Source organism: Thermobia domestica, chromosome 4 (genome assembly GCF_964235325.1).
Source record: "Thermobia domestica chromosome 4, izTheDome1.hap1.1, whole genome shotgun sequence".
Taxonomy (NCBI): Eukaryota; Metazoa; Arthropoda; class Insecta; order Zygentoma; family Lepismatidae; genus Thermobia; species Thermobia domestica.
The window spans coordinates 158,541,482-158,559,637 of record NC_137457.1 but is presented as its reverse complement, the minus strand read 5'-3'; positions in this window follow the sequence as shown (position 1 = coordinate 158,559,637).

The window sequence follows — 18,156 nt, the reverse complement described above, 5'->3', positions numbered from 1 at the left end:
AAATACACGCAGGATACTAACTAGTTCAGTGAAGAATTATACATCCAGCATACATCAATGCTCCATACTTTTTCAGAAAATAATTTATAATTTGTATATAGTGCAAATAATATAAAATTACAACCAAATAATATTATGAGCTATTTTCGATACTTTTAGAATGATATGAGTGCTTGCGCTGCATCTGGAAACAAAGTAAATATAAGCAGAGAATCGTATGGAAAGCAAAAATCATTTATATTTTAATAAAAGAGTAATATACATTCAAAGTTGTGAGACAGAAATGATATTTTACAATAATGAAAATAATGGACTCATTCGTTCCTGGTGTTTCATTATTGGAACATTGTACTCTAGATTACACTGTACAAGGTATAATTATTACTTTCTTTATAAATCTTTAATATGACTTGAACAACTATTAATCAAGATATATGAGGCAATAAACGGACTAAATTATAAAAATAAAAGAATATTTTCTTACTTTCCTCCCGGTGTATGTAAAAATTTCTTTAACGATGACGTCACTAACGCGAGTGCAAAAGCTAATAGAGCAGGAAACAAGTACATCACCTCTTCATTCCATCCCTTGTACACCGGGAAAAAACGGGAACACCGAAAAAAAAAGGGTTAAAGTAGGGTAAGTTACTAAGCAAAAAGATGATTAAGACATTACCACAGACTCGAAAATTCACATGTTTAACTAACGTTTATTATGTTTCTACACACCAGAGTGAGCACTGTCACTGTTCTAAGAGACATCAGATTCACCAGTCTCTGCATATGGCACATCGACATCAGTTTCCCATTATCAGATTCTCTATGTTTCTTCTTCACATATTGGGTCTATTCGTATTTTAATCTGGTTCTTCCTTTTCTTCACTGAATATCGACTTGTTTCTGCTGTGAATGTGCGTAGTCTCATTTTGAGTACGACTCGGACTCAGTTGACTCATTTTAGAAAAGTCGTTTGATAAATATGAATAAATGATTACCATTACCATACACACTCCAGTAAAGTATGAAATTTATTTCGGTTAATATAATTTTTCTCACAAATCATAATAGTACCTTTTATCACGAAATAAAAACTCTTAACTTTTCACTTCGAACATTCACGATACGCTCGACAAACCATCGGAAACATTAATAGTAAATATACATTGTTTGACTTGAAATAAATTCTAATTAAATACATACTAGATACTTCATAAAAATCAATCAAATGACTATTATGCAGTGTTATCTTGAACATAATGTTCATTTATAACTCTATTCGTCTTATTATCATTCAAAGTGTGAAATGAGACTTCGGTTTTCATATTTCTATTTATAAATATTTCTCTATATGCTACTGAACTGTATATGTTGGCAAATTTGTTAGTCACTCTTATTGAACAGATTAAACATATTTTACTTCTAGTTGTAGTTTATAGTCCGCCTATATATTTTACGATGAAACTTGAAGAAATGATATTCTTGTTACATATTCTGTTAGCATTACTAAAATAATGTCTAGAAAAAGTCCCTCCCAGATCAGATTTCTCCATCTTGAACGATTAGGCAGAACGGGAATTCTAGTCTACCTAAAGGTAAGATCATTGAAAATAATTTCTACAAAGTGCTGGAGGGCTTTTAGGCAGAACGGGAAGAAACCAGTTTTACCGTGTAGTAATTTGTGTAAAAGATAAATGATCTGAATGTTCTCTCTACTGTTCCAAAGTGTATATATTGAAGTTTTCTATTTCTGAATATATCTCTTATTTCGGATATATGCCAGTTTTTCTATAAGTAAGTAATTTCAAGTATTTTGATTGTATCCTTTCAATCATATCAATGTGCTTCAGTATTTTAGCTGACGAATCCTGAGTCGCATATTCTAATTGCGACTCACAAAATAGAAATAGAATTTCGTTAATGTCATAACGTTTCGAAACTCTTTGCGTATTTTCATAAAAGACCAAGGGCACCCATTTGTCTATAACTTCGGGGCGCCCATTCCTAAAAAATACATATAACACGAAAAATACATATAAAAAGACATTTTTATAAAAATACAGGGGGCCCAAATGAGTTTTCGGGGGCCTGGGCCCCTCCGGTCCCCCAGGATCAGCGCTCTTGAAAAAGGCCAAATGTATACATGAATTATTAATAATTCTTTCAATATTGAAAGTTACTTAGGATCAAATAACACTTCTAGATCTTTAATTAAGTTAGGTGTCACTAAAATAGTTCCTTCGATTTAGTAGTCATTTTTAATACTGTTTTTTTTTTTTTTGTTCTACACCACAAGTCCCTGGTTTTGTTCTACTTCTCTGCACTCGCTTCTTCCTGGTGCTCCGCATGTGCTTGACTAGCTCATCAAAATTATCTTGGTCAATAGGGAAGTTTGTTTTTTGCTGAAACGGCGTGGCTGAGTTTGTTTTGATGAAGTTACGGAAACTAGAAAGAGAATGGTAAACATGAATTTGTATTGGGAAGAGGTGAAAACATACGGAAGCCTCTTCTTTATTATTTAATAGTTGCATTTCTTAAATAATAACAACATACAGGGAGAATTCAAAATAGGCGGTAATCCTGATATCCTCTACACTCCCTGCTCTATTTCTCCACGACGATTTTGAAAAAAAAAATTCGGAATGTTCTCCTGGAAACGAGTGTTGATGACCATAAGATACTATAGTAATATTCCAATGTCCTCAAGATGGCGGTCAGGTATTAATTAATTATAATATGTTGTCGGAGGTTGCCCTCTGGTGAACGCACCCATTACTACGTAGAAACTGAAGATGTAGAAGTATAGAGTTAAGGTTGCACTGATTCAGATTTTTTTACATGAAAGAAAAATAAAACGAATTAGTTCATGGTACTTCAGAAAGTGTGGTGTTATGCCATTTTGCGAGGAGGTAATTGTAATAATTTTAATATGGGATTATTATTATAGATTATAGCTGAGATAAAAGTAAGGTATTAAGTGGGAAGGAAAAGGTGGCATTTGAAGGAAAAATTAATTGTAACTTGTTTATATACAATAATTATATGATTCCTTAACATAATTGTGATATATAAACTAAATATATGTAACATAATAAGATAAATGATAAATAATGAATAACATATAAGATAAATAATATATATTTTATACATATGGAAAATAAAATCTCTTTAAGTTTAGATATTCGTAAAAGTTTGTGGTAGTTAAAATTGATATTCGTAGGAGTGCTAGAATATGGAAGGATACAATTGGATTAACTAATTTGGTTAGTAGCATTTCCTCTACTAAATGCCTGAAAAGTCCGATATACCGCGGACTACTCGGTAACGGTATATGACGAGTAGCATTATTCCAGATTAGTTAAATGACAGGGATACCACGAGATAAAATATGTTACACATAAGGGATGTAATTGTTTAAATATGATGCTGAGATATTTCTCGGAGCAAGTTCCACCGTGGAATGATGCAAGTCCTCACGTGTTTCTGGTGAGGCGTTGCTTCTAGCAGTAGCAGGCAAAAATCTTGGAAAAGTACGATGAAGAAATGATGGTTTCTTTTGTAGTAATCGGAAGATTTTTATTAACACAAATAACATGAACAGATGAGCAGGTCAGTAATTCCTAAAAAGCTTTGAAACGCCTAAGATAATTCCATTGCTCTGAAAGGCTTCAAACAAAATGGCATATTTAACATTTTGTTTTGTTTGAGAACGTAAATTACGTAAACGGTGAATATTATTATGACAAAAGGAAAATGATCCCGGAAACAAACCAATAATGTTCAAAGTTAGGACGTTCAAATGATGTGTCAACCAATGAAAAAGGAGTTACATTCATGTGGCTAACAGATGAAATCCATAAGTCATTCATTAATGTACTGACATTAAAGACAACATTGGATTGGAATTTTTGTCCAACGAGAAATAAATCATTGTTTACAATCATTGCCAGAAATAAATGTAGAAGTTTAGGTTTTGATAAATTATTGTCGAACCAGGGAAAATTTGTTTTTACAAAGAGATGCTGAGTGACTTCAAATTTGATGTTACACGGTAGAGTTATTTGTACAGTACCAAAATTCAAGTGATCAGGTAATGAGAGAGTGGTTGGGATACTATTATTCCATAGGGTAACAACCCGGCGGGAGCTCATGTGGTTCGGCTTCCACGTTAATCAGTAGGTCCACGTCTCATATAGCCTCGCTGCTGAAAGGGACGCTAACTAAAATCAACTCAACTGAACTCCATAGGGTAACAAATTTTTAAGGGTGCGTTAATAAGTATTGGTGGTCATCAAGTTCCATTATTTGAACTGTTGTGGCTGATTCACATCGAAAATCGCAAGTAGAAATAATATCCTTTGTAGTTTGTCCTCTATATCCATGGGTAATACATTCTATTTGGTGAGAATTTGTAATAACGTGGTTGGGAATTTTACATAAGTGAGTAGTTCGAAACTGGAAAACAAGCATATCAGATCCCGTTATGGGAATTATAGACTTTTTGTTTTGACCAGCTACAATAGCAGGTTCCAAATTGACGACACTTGTCTGGTTTCTGATTCCAAACGGTATACTTCTTACAGGAAAAATTCAAAGCTAGAATCCTTTTCCAGGATAGGAATATTCAGTTGCAACAATTGTAATTTTCATAAAAGTCGGAGATAAAATCATACGATTTAGCCGTCACTATAGAATTTAGCATATTAAGAGATGTGGCTAATCTTCATTCTTGATTTGAAATATGTTGGGAAAAATTTCTAATTCTCTGGAAGTTGTTTTGTATTTTAGCCTGAAAATATGAAAGTTCTTGAGATGAGTTCCGTAAAAAATATGTTATTTTTCATTGTTTCCGAACTTGTAATTCAGTTACTTCTAACTTTTCTTCCTTTTGATGCAAATCATCTACAGTTGATGATTCAGCTACATTACAACAATATCCTAGAAGATTAGCAATAAAACCCAATAACACTCTCTTAGATTTCTTAGGTGCCGGGTGTTGAAACATAGGTTTTGGAATATGCAAAAAAATTCAAAATGTGATCGTGTAATTGCTTAAGCGTATCTGCGGCTTTGCACACATCCATGTGATAATACTATTGTGTATTGCAGTGTAAAAATTTATACAACGTAGAAGAGTTTAATTTTTCGAGAACACAAAACTGATGTTGAATGTTAATGGTACTGAGTGTTGATAGGTGATCATATTACTTAAATTTTTAAAATAAAATCCAGACGAAATGCTGAATTCTAAAGTTTCTACTGTAGTGACAGCAGTTATCGTTACAAAAAGCAGAATGAGATATTTTGCCTGCAACAAAGTGAGAAAAGTGGAAAATTAGATACGCCAAGTGAATAGAAATGATGCATATTTCTACAATTAAATATAGATTTGAAGCAGAATTCCTGTGTTTATTTCTTAACTTCATGGTGAAGAGGTATGAGCAATAATAAAACAATATTAAAGTCATCTACTATATATAGCACTAGAAACATTTGAGCGCTTCTTTCCCTTATTTTCGTCTAATATGTACATATATCTTTTTATTTATTTATTTATTTAATTCCATGTTACCTTGCAGGTTCAATGAGGGTGAAAAGAATGACCAACAAAAAGGTCAAGAAAGAATATGAAACATATTCAAGAAACACTTGTCATGCACCCACTACTCAAACACAATAAATAATAATTATAATCAAAGGATTATGAAAATATCCCATAGAAACAAAAAAGTAGTTTCAAAATTGTCACAAATGGAGTATCAATACTTCACTATACGTTATTAATGTATCGAAATAATGATATTAGCTTATTCAGGCATATGCTCAAGCTTGCTTTTTTTTACACAACAGGAAAATATTCATGAATCAAATGTTCGTGGATTCATTTATTCTGTACATCGTAAACACAAAAAATAATTTTATCTATGGAATCCTAATTTTCATCCAGGAAATTTCTCACAGTTCTTAGAGGCTATGTGACATGCTGCTGTTTTAGGATAGAAAAATGAACCTGTTGAAATGGTGGGCAATGCAACTGTACGAAAATCATTGTTTAAAACACTAAATAAGATTTTCTCGTAACAAGACTGTAATGATTTGCTATTTTCACCTTTAGGTCCACAAGTGTGTATAACGTGTTTAGCTGGAAGATTGAAGCTTTCTGTAATTATGCACGAACCTTCTTTTAATTTTCCAATGCGTGCACATTCTTGAGTTAATTGTGGCCCTGCTGCTAAGTGTATAGCCTCTATCTGCGCCCCCTATGGGCAATAAATTCGTGTTTTTTTGGGCTTACACTGTCATCATCCTGGAGTTCTACAACGTTTTCATGGTACAAAGCTCCTTTAGAATTGTTCTCAGTGTTCACACCATATTTTGAAGGAACTTTAGGTGTATTGTGTAGTGTATGTCTGGCTGTGACATCCCACGCCGGTAAATAGAGCATATAAATGGCATTAACGATATTTAGGGAAGTGTAATTTTCAGATTGATCTCATTTTTCTTCCTCTAAACTTTTTCCTTCAAATGAACTCAATAATAAGCCTAGATGTTGGTATGCTTGTTTCGTCTTCGTCATTCCGTAGAGACAGTTGATTCCGTTCCTCCTCATCTGATGTATAGTTTTCCTCAGGGACACGTTCTCTCCTTGAACGGCTGAGTCTCTGGCTTCAATATCGTCATTGGTGGGAGGCTTCTTGTGTTGATGGTCGTGATCTTCTAACTCATCCAGAGGTGACGGAGGGTGTACAAGGAGTATAGATCTCTGTACACAGCCATATAACGTAATATGTCTTCGTCAAACAAGATAAATTGTCGATTGTTTACCGTTTACTCAGTACAACGTAATTGTTGGGTTCATAATTTACAATTTTCTTACCAATAGAAGGCAACAAGACGGATAAGAGAAATTTATACTGGAATTTATTGGAGGACTGTACTAGTTTAAAAACTTCTTTAATTTAGGGGGTTGGGGAAATGTACCTCTCCCGAAATGTAGGATGTGAGGCAAGATACCCATGCCTAATTAAAAAATTATGGTTCCTTTACACACCCATATAATCCTCATCAAAAAGGATAAATTGAGTCAATAACCGAATCGTTATCATTCTAATTTTTGGCAAATTTTTACCTATAAAAGGGAACGAGATGGGATACATATTTGGGTTCTATACTACTATGCCAAAAGTTTTAAATTTGGCAATTTTCTAAATTGAACACTTGGGCCAATGTTCCCGTTCCATATTTTTTAAGGGGTGAAATAATTTGCCTATATCTTATGAAACATAATGGAACTCAGTAAACGCTCAAATAACCATGTAAAGTACTTAGACATCATGAAATGAAATAAATAAAGCCAATAACCGAATACGTGGTCGTTGTAATATTTAGCAATTTTTACCAGTGAAAGGGAAGAGATGTGCCATAAAAAAATATAGATAATTATTTGTTTCGTATTGTGTTAAACCAAATTTTTAAATTGGATAATTTCGAAAATTGAATGGGTGAGTGAGTGAATATACCCCCAATTTTCAAATATGTGCACTAATATACATTTACCTTATGGTAGAGAATGGACCCCTGTACATGTTCATATGAACACATAAGGTAATGGGACCTCATCAAAGGGGATAAATTGAGTCAAAACCTCCAGAATTTGAATATTTGGCAAGGTTTTATCCATGAAAGTGAACGAGATGGACTCCCAAGTCATACAGAGGTCCACAGCGTGGTAATAGAGTACCATACCTAAATTTTAGTTTTGTCAATTTTCTAAATGTAATTTAGGTGGTACCGGGTACCACTATCAAATTGTAGTGGGTGGGCCAAAGTACCCATGCCAAAAATAGAGGGGGAGGTCGTAGGAACGGCATGGTTATAGATCAAAATTTGACCGCTATATACGCCGCTGCATACTACTTAGCGATTAATCAGTAGTTGCATATAGTTATTGAAATAAATATATTACATTTGTACATTCTTAGCGCAATGATTCTGGACAGAGTGAATTTGTACTTAAGGATATCAGTTCAATTGTCATGTACACTAATGATGAAGGGAAAAGTCACTCATTTGCATTCCAATTGTATACTTTACTACTATCATTTATCGCATGTGTTGAATTTCTGCTTTTGCTGTATTGCACAGTGTTTTATCTTCATTGGATGGATCATATTTGCAGACACCTAGCATATAGTGCCACCAAAAGTTTACGAACAAGAAGTCCTTCCTTGTACTATGTATAAAAAATATGTGATTTGCTCAACCTCTGAAACAGCTTGATATATTTTCTAAAATGATACATAAAAGGTAATTTCCTTTGGAATGTGTACCAGTATTACTTATTTATTCCATACATAGTTCAAAAAATGTGAGCATGTGAGAGAAGCAGACTGTATAACAAACATCCAGTTATGATTTTGTTATTTCAGTTAATATATATATGCAGTTGTACATAATCAGTTTCATGTTATTCCAATAATATTGTAAATAGTATTGAGGTTTTCGAATTAATAATCATTTTAAAATAATTCAACAACCCAGGTAAGGAATAAGTTTCTCTTAAGCATATGTTATTACACTAAAATATTCAAAACTTATAAAATAATACTCGTACTAATCATCAGTTACAAGACTTTACACTTTATATACAAATTTACAAAAAATATTATTATTATAATTATTATTATTATTATTATTATTATTAACATTGCAATCATTGTGCATTCGCATTAAATGTATTTATTATCACCAAACTTGAAACACTTGTTTTAATTTTCTTCCCTACGTTTTTAGGCACGCTTGAAGGTAAGTACATCTGCTCTGTTTTGTTCGTAATCAGAATGCTATTAGCAAAGCAATATTCTAGATGCAATTTTGTTAATGCTGTAGAAAATAGTTTGAAATTACAAGTAGGGAATTACTTATTAACACTAAAGCCACATTTCAAGATATAAAACTGTGTTACAAATCTTTACTAAAGCTAGCACTTTCTCAAATGGTTACGTTCTTTCATGTGGGATGCTAAGTGCGTAGGAACTGTTCATGCTGTTTTGTAGTCTTTGGGCATGAAGGTTTTAAGTACGTTTATTATTACATAAGTCTTTAAAATTTAGATACTAGGAAAAATCGTTCCGTACTATAAGCCCCTTGTTAAGCTTGGTAATTTAATGCAAATATCAAGGTGTAAGTTTTGGCGCTCCAGAATCAGAGACGGTGATAATGCGGCTCAGGTGCGGGTAGCCGAACTCTAAAGCCATAAGTCGAAAGAAGACGTAAACTTTTTTTGTGTGTTAACACGTATGTGAGATTTCATGTCCCAAATGATCTCAAAAATATGTCGGAAAACGTTTAGATGGTTGGAACCTTTGTGAAAGATATTTTAAGATAGGTAGAATATTTCAGACATAGTCAAATTTAATTCTCTGATGTGTAACTGTGTGACAATTTGTGAGAGATGTGTCTGCAATCTAAACATTGAGGTAGGATGAATTGCTATGAACACGAGAACGTTTTCTCACGTAGCAGGACAGTGTTTTCGATTTTATTAGCTTCAATTTTATTTGAGACTCAACGTATCACACCACTGAAGGAATGAATTGATGGCCGCTATAAGAATGCAGTTATAGGTCTAATAGCATTTGTCGTTAGGAAAAAGTGTCATTTGTATATTCAAGAAGACTAACTTCTGTAGGAAAAGAAGGCGAGGATGCAACTTAGAGCAAATAGATCATAGGAAGAAGGGCAGAGCCTTCAGGAACACTAGATTGCTTTAACATAACGTAAGAGTGGGAAAGAAGAATGAAAGAAAATAGTATCTATTCAAAAGTCTCTTCTGAATAGAAAAGGACTTTGCTGAAAGTCTAGATTGGTTAAATTGAGCAGTAAGCTACGTGGTAAGGCGCAGAAGTTATTCATTAATAACGATGAGTGATTGTAGTCTTGGTTAATGAATTGCAATGAGGTTTTGATTTGCGAAATGTGCATTTATACTTGAAACAAGAACTTCTCCTAGTATCTTACCTAAATCAAAAATAGCTTCAATAAGGAAGTAGGATTACACATACGTAGTGATGTTCTCAGCTTAAATATCATCATTTTTAAGAAATAGTTTCTAATGTTTTTGGTTAACCAGTACGAGGAATGAGCCTGAAAGTGGAAGACAAAACATAATGGAGAAAGTACAGCTTTCCATTGATAAGGCAATATGTAACAGAGTTCGGACTACGAGTAGTGTTAGTTACAGGAATGAAATAACAAAAATTAACATATACAACACAGTGACATATACCAGAAAGATTAATTTATATACATGTTAAATGTATCTGCACCTCAGATAACTTCAAGTGATACACTTTTAATTTAAGTTGCTTATATAATCCTAGGTAGTGACTGATCTACAAAAGTCACTATTTTATTTATAGTAAAACGTGTGGTTTTGAATATCACTATGTGGTGCACACGTCGTAGATATTGAATATAGATGGATGAATCTCCCTCATGTACAATATATATATATATATATATATATATATATATATATATATATATATATATATATGTACGTATGTATATGTATATATATATATATGTGTGTGTGTGTGTGTGCCTTTTCTTTCAAATTTTGATAAGAAGTATGTTAATCGATTTCCAAAATTTGAAGCAGTATATAAGACCAGCTGCTAACTTAAAAATTTTCTAAATAAGACATTTCATTTTACTATAATCGATGGACTTGTTGTAACCAATTACTACCGTTTGGTAACTTGAGCATATTTGGGACTGAGCTGAGAGTGGATAGTGTGAGAATAGATGAATAGAAGTTAAATATCCTTAAAGAGAACTGCAAGGAACGTACCGTTACACTTGCTCGCATTTACTTACCATCTTATAAAACATCGAAGAAAAAAAGTTCTCAAATGGTAGTTTTTATATTTTAAATTTCAATTTCAATCCAAAACTCAATTAAGTGTTAATTCTAATGAAGATCTTAGTTTTTTTTAAATAGTGTTTCAGAAAGAGTTAATATATTTACGGAAATCTAAGTACTACAATTAAAATATTAATTTTTAAAGTTTAATACACTGTTTAGGTAAAGGATGTGATATTATATCATTTTGCACTGTTACTACAAATGTATACAACATTTGAATTCTATTTTTATAAATTTGGAATTTTTGATAGATAAAACTTTGGAAAACAACTGGTGGGAGAAAGCATGAAATTCGTAGTTACGTTCGTTTGTGAAACTATGCTAAATCCCAAGTGTGTCTCGTATGTATTATCACTGATGTACGTAAATTCTAACAATTCTCACAACTACAGAAGACAAGCAAACGAAATTTCGATGCAATACTCACGCATAGGATTGAACAATTTGAACCACACTCCTATTCCCAGTAAGAGCTTACGTATTAATGAGCCCGTGTTAATCTGTAGGTTACTTTAATATAGATAACTTTTGAAAAGAACTGTAAACTTAATATCAATTCAATCGAATTCAAATTAATCAGACCACAAAAGGTGCAGAAGATTAAAATAAATTAATTAAATAAGAGTGTAGGATATATCTTAAAAATTTAATTAATATTTTTATTAGTCAACTAAATTTGCCAGCAATTTGTGCTACTTTCACTTTTTTAAATATTTTTTGTCACATGTGTTATGCCTAAACACGAGATCAATCAGGAATCAGTGGTCTATATGCTGGTTCATTAACCCATTAGTGCACAGCGTGCGATAAATCGGACGCGCGCTTTTTTCATTTTTCCAAGAAACTATGTTTTCCGCAATGTAATTCTTTGCGTTCGTTTGTCTACTATCTATTCTTTCTACATTTTTTGCAGTTGACTCGGCAACATTGATTGTTTGTACGTCATTTGTCAAGGAAGAAAACATGGCGGTGAGGCAGTATACTGTTTCACGTACTAGGTAAGTTTTTTCTACATGTAAATAAATGTAAAGTGTTTTTAAACTTTAAATTTTGCATGATAATGGAAGTATACATATCAACATTTATTACTAATTATATATTTAGTTAAAACTTCCATTAACATGTGTTAGGTGTGATGTAAATTTCAGGCGTCCGATTTATCGGACGCTGTGCATAAGGGACATTTTGCATTCAGTGCAACGTCAATTTTTAACTTGCTAATATACATTATTTGTTTTAAATTTTGTTTGTATTGAGTCTCTCGTTAATTTCAGAACCATTTTACATTAAATGTGTTTTTTTTAAGTAGTAGTTTTAGGTAGGTATAAGTTAATTACTTCCAATTGTTATAAGTGTATGTAACGTAACATATGTACTAAATGCATTCTTTTTTTCTTTTGTCAGCATGGGATTATAATCTTAACAAGAAGTTGATAAATATTTAAAGCACATTTTTTTTATTTTCAGTCTTACGGTGAATGAAATATTGTCTATCCTTGACAATGAAGAAGAAGAAATTGACCACTTAATTTACACTACCCCACCTATTGACGGAGAAGTAACGGATGAAGATAGTGACTAGTCTGGTAATGAGCATGAAGCCGATTTAAATCATTTAGGTAGGAATTTACTGACAACTGTGTGAGAGTTGCAGACTGCAGATACTGGCCAATGTGTTGAAACAGGTATGTCACATGAAGAATGTTCTGACGCTAGTGTATCTGTTGATCGTCCATCTGCAAAGAGAAAACGCCCAAAACAAGATTCAAAGACAGTATGGAAACAATCTGTTCCGCCCTTCAATCTAGAAACTAAATGTAATCCCTTACCGCCTTCCAATGAAGCTAAAAGTTGTAAAACTCCTCTCAATTTTTTCCGTTTGTATTTTGATGATGATTTATTAGAAGTTTTGTAGAACAATGTAACACCTATGCATCACACAAAAAAATAGATTTTGGACTTGAGAAGACGGAATTACTTGTTTTTCTGGGGGGACTTTTGATGTCAGGGTATGAAAATACCCAAACAAATGAATGTATTGGTCAAGGGAAGAGGATACTCCTTGTTTGCTTTCAAATTGCATTAGATGTACTCGTTTTGAAGTAATTCTGAGAAACATTCATTTGAACAACAATGCCCAACGAGGTGATGATCCCGATCCCTTATACAATCTGTAACCATATCTAGACAAGCTTTCATCTTCTTTCAAGAAACAATTTGGTCTCGAAGAAACAATTTCAATTGATGAAAGTGTGATCTCTTATTATAGTAGGCATTATGCAAAACATTTTATACGAGGAAAGTCCATCCGCTTCGGGTACAAAAACTGGGCCATTTGCACTAGTTAAGGCTACATGATAGGTTTCCAATTTTATACAGGAAAGGAAAAAGTAAGAGAATATCAGCATGGACTGGGTGGGAGCGTCGTATTATCTTTGTTAACTGCAGCAAATATTCCACACAATGCTGGATATAAAATATTATTCGATAATTACTTTACTTCCATAGATCTCATCTGAGTAGTATGGGTATTTGTGCAACAGGGACAGTTCATCACGGACGAATCCGCAACTGTCCACTAAAGGATATCAAAGAAATGAAAAAAGAACCAAGAGGAGCGCATGGCTATCGTAGTACTGAAAAGGTTACCCTTGTTAGGTGGAACGACAGCAATGTAGTTACGGTTTAAACGAACTACGAAAAACTTTCGTTGGGTTCAACAAGTCGGTGGTCTCACGAAAAGAAATCAAGGGTAAGTGTGGAACAGCCTAACATCATAGCCATTACAGTAAAGGAATGGGGGGAGTAGATTTACTAGATCAGTGTGTGTTATCGTACAGAACAAGAATCAGGCAGCGAAAGTGGTACTGGCCAATATTTGTTTATTTCCTAGATGTTACAGTTGTTAATGCTTGGTTATTGGCAAAGAAACTTGAATCCAAGGAGTCGATTGATTCACTTCTCAGTTTTAGAAGTACATACCTATTTCATTATTGAAGAAGTACTTAACACAGTCTCGACAAGTACAGTTAATAAATAAGCCTCTTCAAGATGTGCTTTTTGATTGCTATGATCATTGGCCTACAGAAAACAAAATTGAACAATAATGTGCTTACGTAAAATGCTCAGGAAAATCTAAGTTTATCTGTAGCAAGTGCCTTATAGGACTTTATCCTAAGTGTTTCCAAGCCTATCATCAGTAAAATGGTAATTGGAAGAATGAAATGTGTGTGAGAATTGAGAAAATTCCTGTAGTAAAAAAAAAAAACTGAATTGTATAAAAATCTTGCTTTCTTTTTGTCCTTTATATATATATATATATATATATATATATAATGCTTTCTAGTTATTTTATTCAAAACTATGTATACTACTGTTTTGCAATGTAAGTACATTTTTACAAAATACAGAAATAGTATAATAGTATAAAACGAGTTTTAACGATTTAAGTGACTAACGTTTTAACGATTTATCGGACGTTACGTAACTACCCTATTATGACATATCAAACAATTATATTGATGGAAATCTGTTCACAGGACTCTCCTGCACGAAAGGCAACCGAATAATCTGAAATAACGTAGCTAATAAACTTTGTGCACTAATGGGATAAAAAAAGGGGTTCTATGCAACATTTTTTTGCGTATTTTAAAACTTTGCTGATAATTTGACGACAAATAGAAGTTAATAGTTTGGGCGTGGCTGGAAAAGATATTTATTATAAAAAGTCTTTCGTGACTATTTTTCTCTAGGGAAACATTATTTATCCCTTCTAACCAATTATGCAGATTTTGCACCTGTTTTTCCTGCTTTCGGCTTCGTGGAAATGGAAGTTATAATCCTTTGTGCACATCAATGATGGAATCATTAATAGTACTCAAAGGGAGAGGAAATTCGACATACGAATTGACCCATATTTCGGTGTAGAACATAACTGCCCATCCGGAAGAATACAAACCTACCATCTTGTTTTGTAAGCCTAAAGTAGGTTGAACTATCTACAAAATAGTGAGAAATACCACGAAAAACCTAAATACGATATAATTGGCTGCCAATTCTATGTCAACTACTTGATCTAACAGTTTTTCTTTGGTCATCTAAACTGTCTTAAAAACAGTAAGAGATGAATCAAATCTTAAGTCACCTCTTTCACGTTAAGCACCTATTTCACGTCATGCCTCGTCTCTTCTGTCTCCTTCACCAGTCTCAGGTTCTACATACTCCATGCGAAACTCAAATTCATACTATAATTTTATTCATATTTAGAATGACACAATCTTCCTCAAAGTATTTAAGTATGCACTTGCTTTGGCAGTTAAAATTGTTACAGATTGTAATTATTACATATACCTTCGGCAGATTATAATTTTTACATATACCTAACTTGTAAGAGCGGTAAGAATCCTGTTAATAGTGTAATCAGGAACTGTTTCATCTAAATCAACGATGATGATCGCATTTGTTTGTTTCTTAATTGCCTCATGTTTGCGCATGTTTGTGCTAATCATATACATAAAGGCGGTTAGGAAGAAATACTTCAGCAAAGTTCTACTCTTTCTGTTTTATTGTGTAACACGTTCGAATTATATTCCAGATATGATTTAAGAAATCTGAGGTTATTCACATTCAGATAAATGTTTTGGTTAGATAAGTTTTCAATCTCTCCGTTATTAGGGTATATACTTTTAAGCTTTGTATAATCTAGCGTCTTTTAATCGACTATTGTTTTCTAACGTTGGCTGGGAATCATCGACAAATGGAGTTAGGCATTTGGAGCAGAAATTGTTAACTGCACGGGGAAACTTCAATCACTGGTATTGGATTGAAAGTTGCCGGCAGTTACAGACTGTCGTAAATGTACGAACTTTTTCGGCAGATGTGGAATCTTGAAGATATTTCTCTGGAGTTTCAATATTTGCTTCTATTTTTATTAATTAATAAGCAATCGCCATTCTAAGTTTCATTCTCTCAATATAACACTTCCCTGCATTATTCTCTGTCCCACCCTAGGAAGATTATAAAACGGAAATGACGTTCAACGAGCGCAACGTTGCCACTTATTATGAGTAGGAGGAAGCCGATTTGAGAAAATAAGAAAAGAACACTAACCAAACTGCGCAGCGATAAGCGACTCAATAATAATAATAATAATAATAATAATAATAATAATAATAATAATAATAATAATAATAATAATAATAATAATAATAATAATAATAATAATAATAGGAATTGTAATTACTTAACTTACGTAATCTATTCCTGGAGGCAAGAAGCACCCAAATCTTGACTCCAGACAAGTTCAGTGGGAGGGAGTTCGCATTGATAAGGGGGAGACGAAGAACTTAATGTTCGGTTCCCTTTGCAATGCGGTCTATTCTGTAGGAGACTTCTATGTTGGAAGCAACTTTATTTAACATTTCTATTGATTCAAATTTGTTGGAGCTTGAATCACATTCAACACTTTAATTTTTTAACCACTCTATAATTTCTTTTTTGGAACATGATTTCGTAGGGATTTTTTTCGTCTTTTATTGAGTGTCTGCAGTCATTATCTATAACAATCACGGAATTTGGTGCTACATTCGGAAGGAGTATTTCTTGGAAATGTTCATATTCTGCTGCTCAAATTCTCCGTGATAATCACCTGTTTTTGTGCCGCGAAAAACGAGGTCAGTCCCAGGAATTTACTCCCTCTGTCTTTGTATGAATCACACTATTACTTCCCCTCCTTTCCGGAGATGCCTTGACGCCTAAGCACAAATCCTCTCTCCAACTTCACTGTCTGTTTTCGAAAATATGAATAAATGTTTAATAACGATTTTTTACCAGTAGAAAGAGGTTTCTCTTCTTTCTTTGCTTCTTATAACAATGCGAGAATTTTCAGTGACTGTCTCTAAAAATACCACTACAGCAGTTAAACACAAAATTAGCTACTAACAGCACTAATAATAACACACATAACACACGGAATAACTATAATAAGAAAATAACAAAATAAAACAAAACAAGAAAGCGCACAACAAAATTCGCTGAACTATCACAGAACACAATGAATGAAAACTGTCATCCCGCTTCCGCCGACGTGGCAACAACTGAGCTCATGTTGCCAAACTTACCTTATCGTAAGAAGTTTAACTGATAAAGAATAAATTTGTATACCTCTATTGTTATTCTACCAGTCTGTCTTACTTTCTTTGTGTATCTACTGCAAAAGTAGCTCCATTTAAAAAAGTTTGTCGATAAACTAATATTTAAGTGAGAGTAAATCTGACAATCTTACTTGTGTCATGCTTCTGCTGTTGATGTCGACCAGAGTTAGGGTTGCAAGCACTTATATTAATATACTAGATGAACTTTCCAGCTATTCTGGACACACGAATAATTATAAACTGCCGGGCAAGTCAACTCTGAAGTTTAATTTGTTTTTACCACAATCTTCAAAAACATTTTAAATTCTGTCACTAACCGAATTCACCAAAACCGTTTTTGGTTTTAAACCCTCTCGTTTTCTACTAAAAAACCGGTTCGGTTTTCTATTAAAAATCGGCTCCAGTCACAAACGCAACAGTTTTTAAATTCGAAACAATTTTCTCTGAAAATTGGAACTGTTTTATAATCTTCCCGGTTTTTGAAAAATCTCTGTTGGTTCTTTTAAAAACCGCAAAACCGTTATTTCTTTTCGCACCAGTAGTATGGAATACCACACAGGACAGTGGGTGGTCCGGAATCCTCCCTCGTAAAAGTTGTTTTAGGCTTCATTTTTTTTTTTTTTTTTTTACAAATTTATATTCCCCCACCGCTTCAATGACTTGTTCAAGCAAATTTAGTTTTGCTTAAATACTTTCAATAGAGAAAGGGCAAGCGCATTTAAACAGGTTTTACATCATTAATAACAATAAAATACATAAAAATTACAGTGTACTGAAAATAAGAAAAGCATAGGCTATTAACTTTGTCAGTTTTAAAATTGGCTACTTATAGCTTTGACAAAAATAATAATTCAGGAATTAAAAAAAAAAACTTTTAGGGGTGTATAGGCCCGGATCCTCCCTGGCCACACTACTGCTACAAAAATTAACATAGTTTAATTTTTTGTTATACTACACCTTTCGTAAACATCTCGTGATGAGGAGGGAATCTCATAAATTGTGGATGAAATTAAGAAATATCCGGGCATAAATAAATTTACAAAACAGTCCGAATAAATTTTGAGACGAGATGAGAAC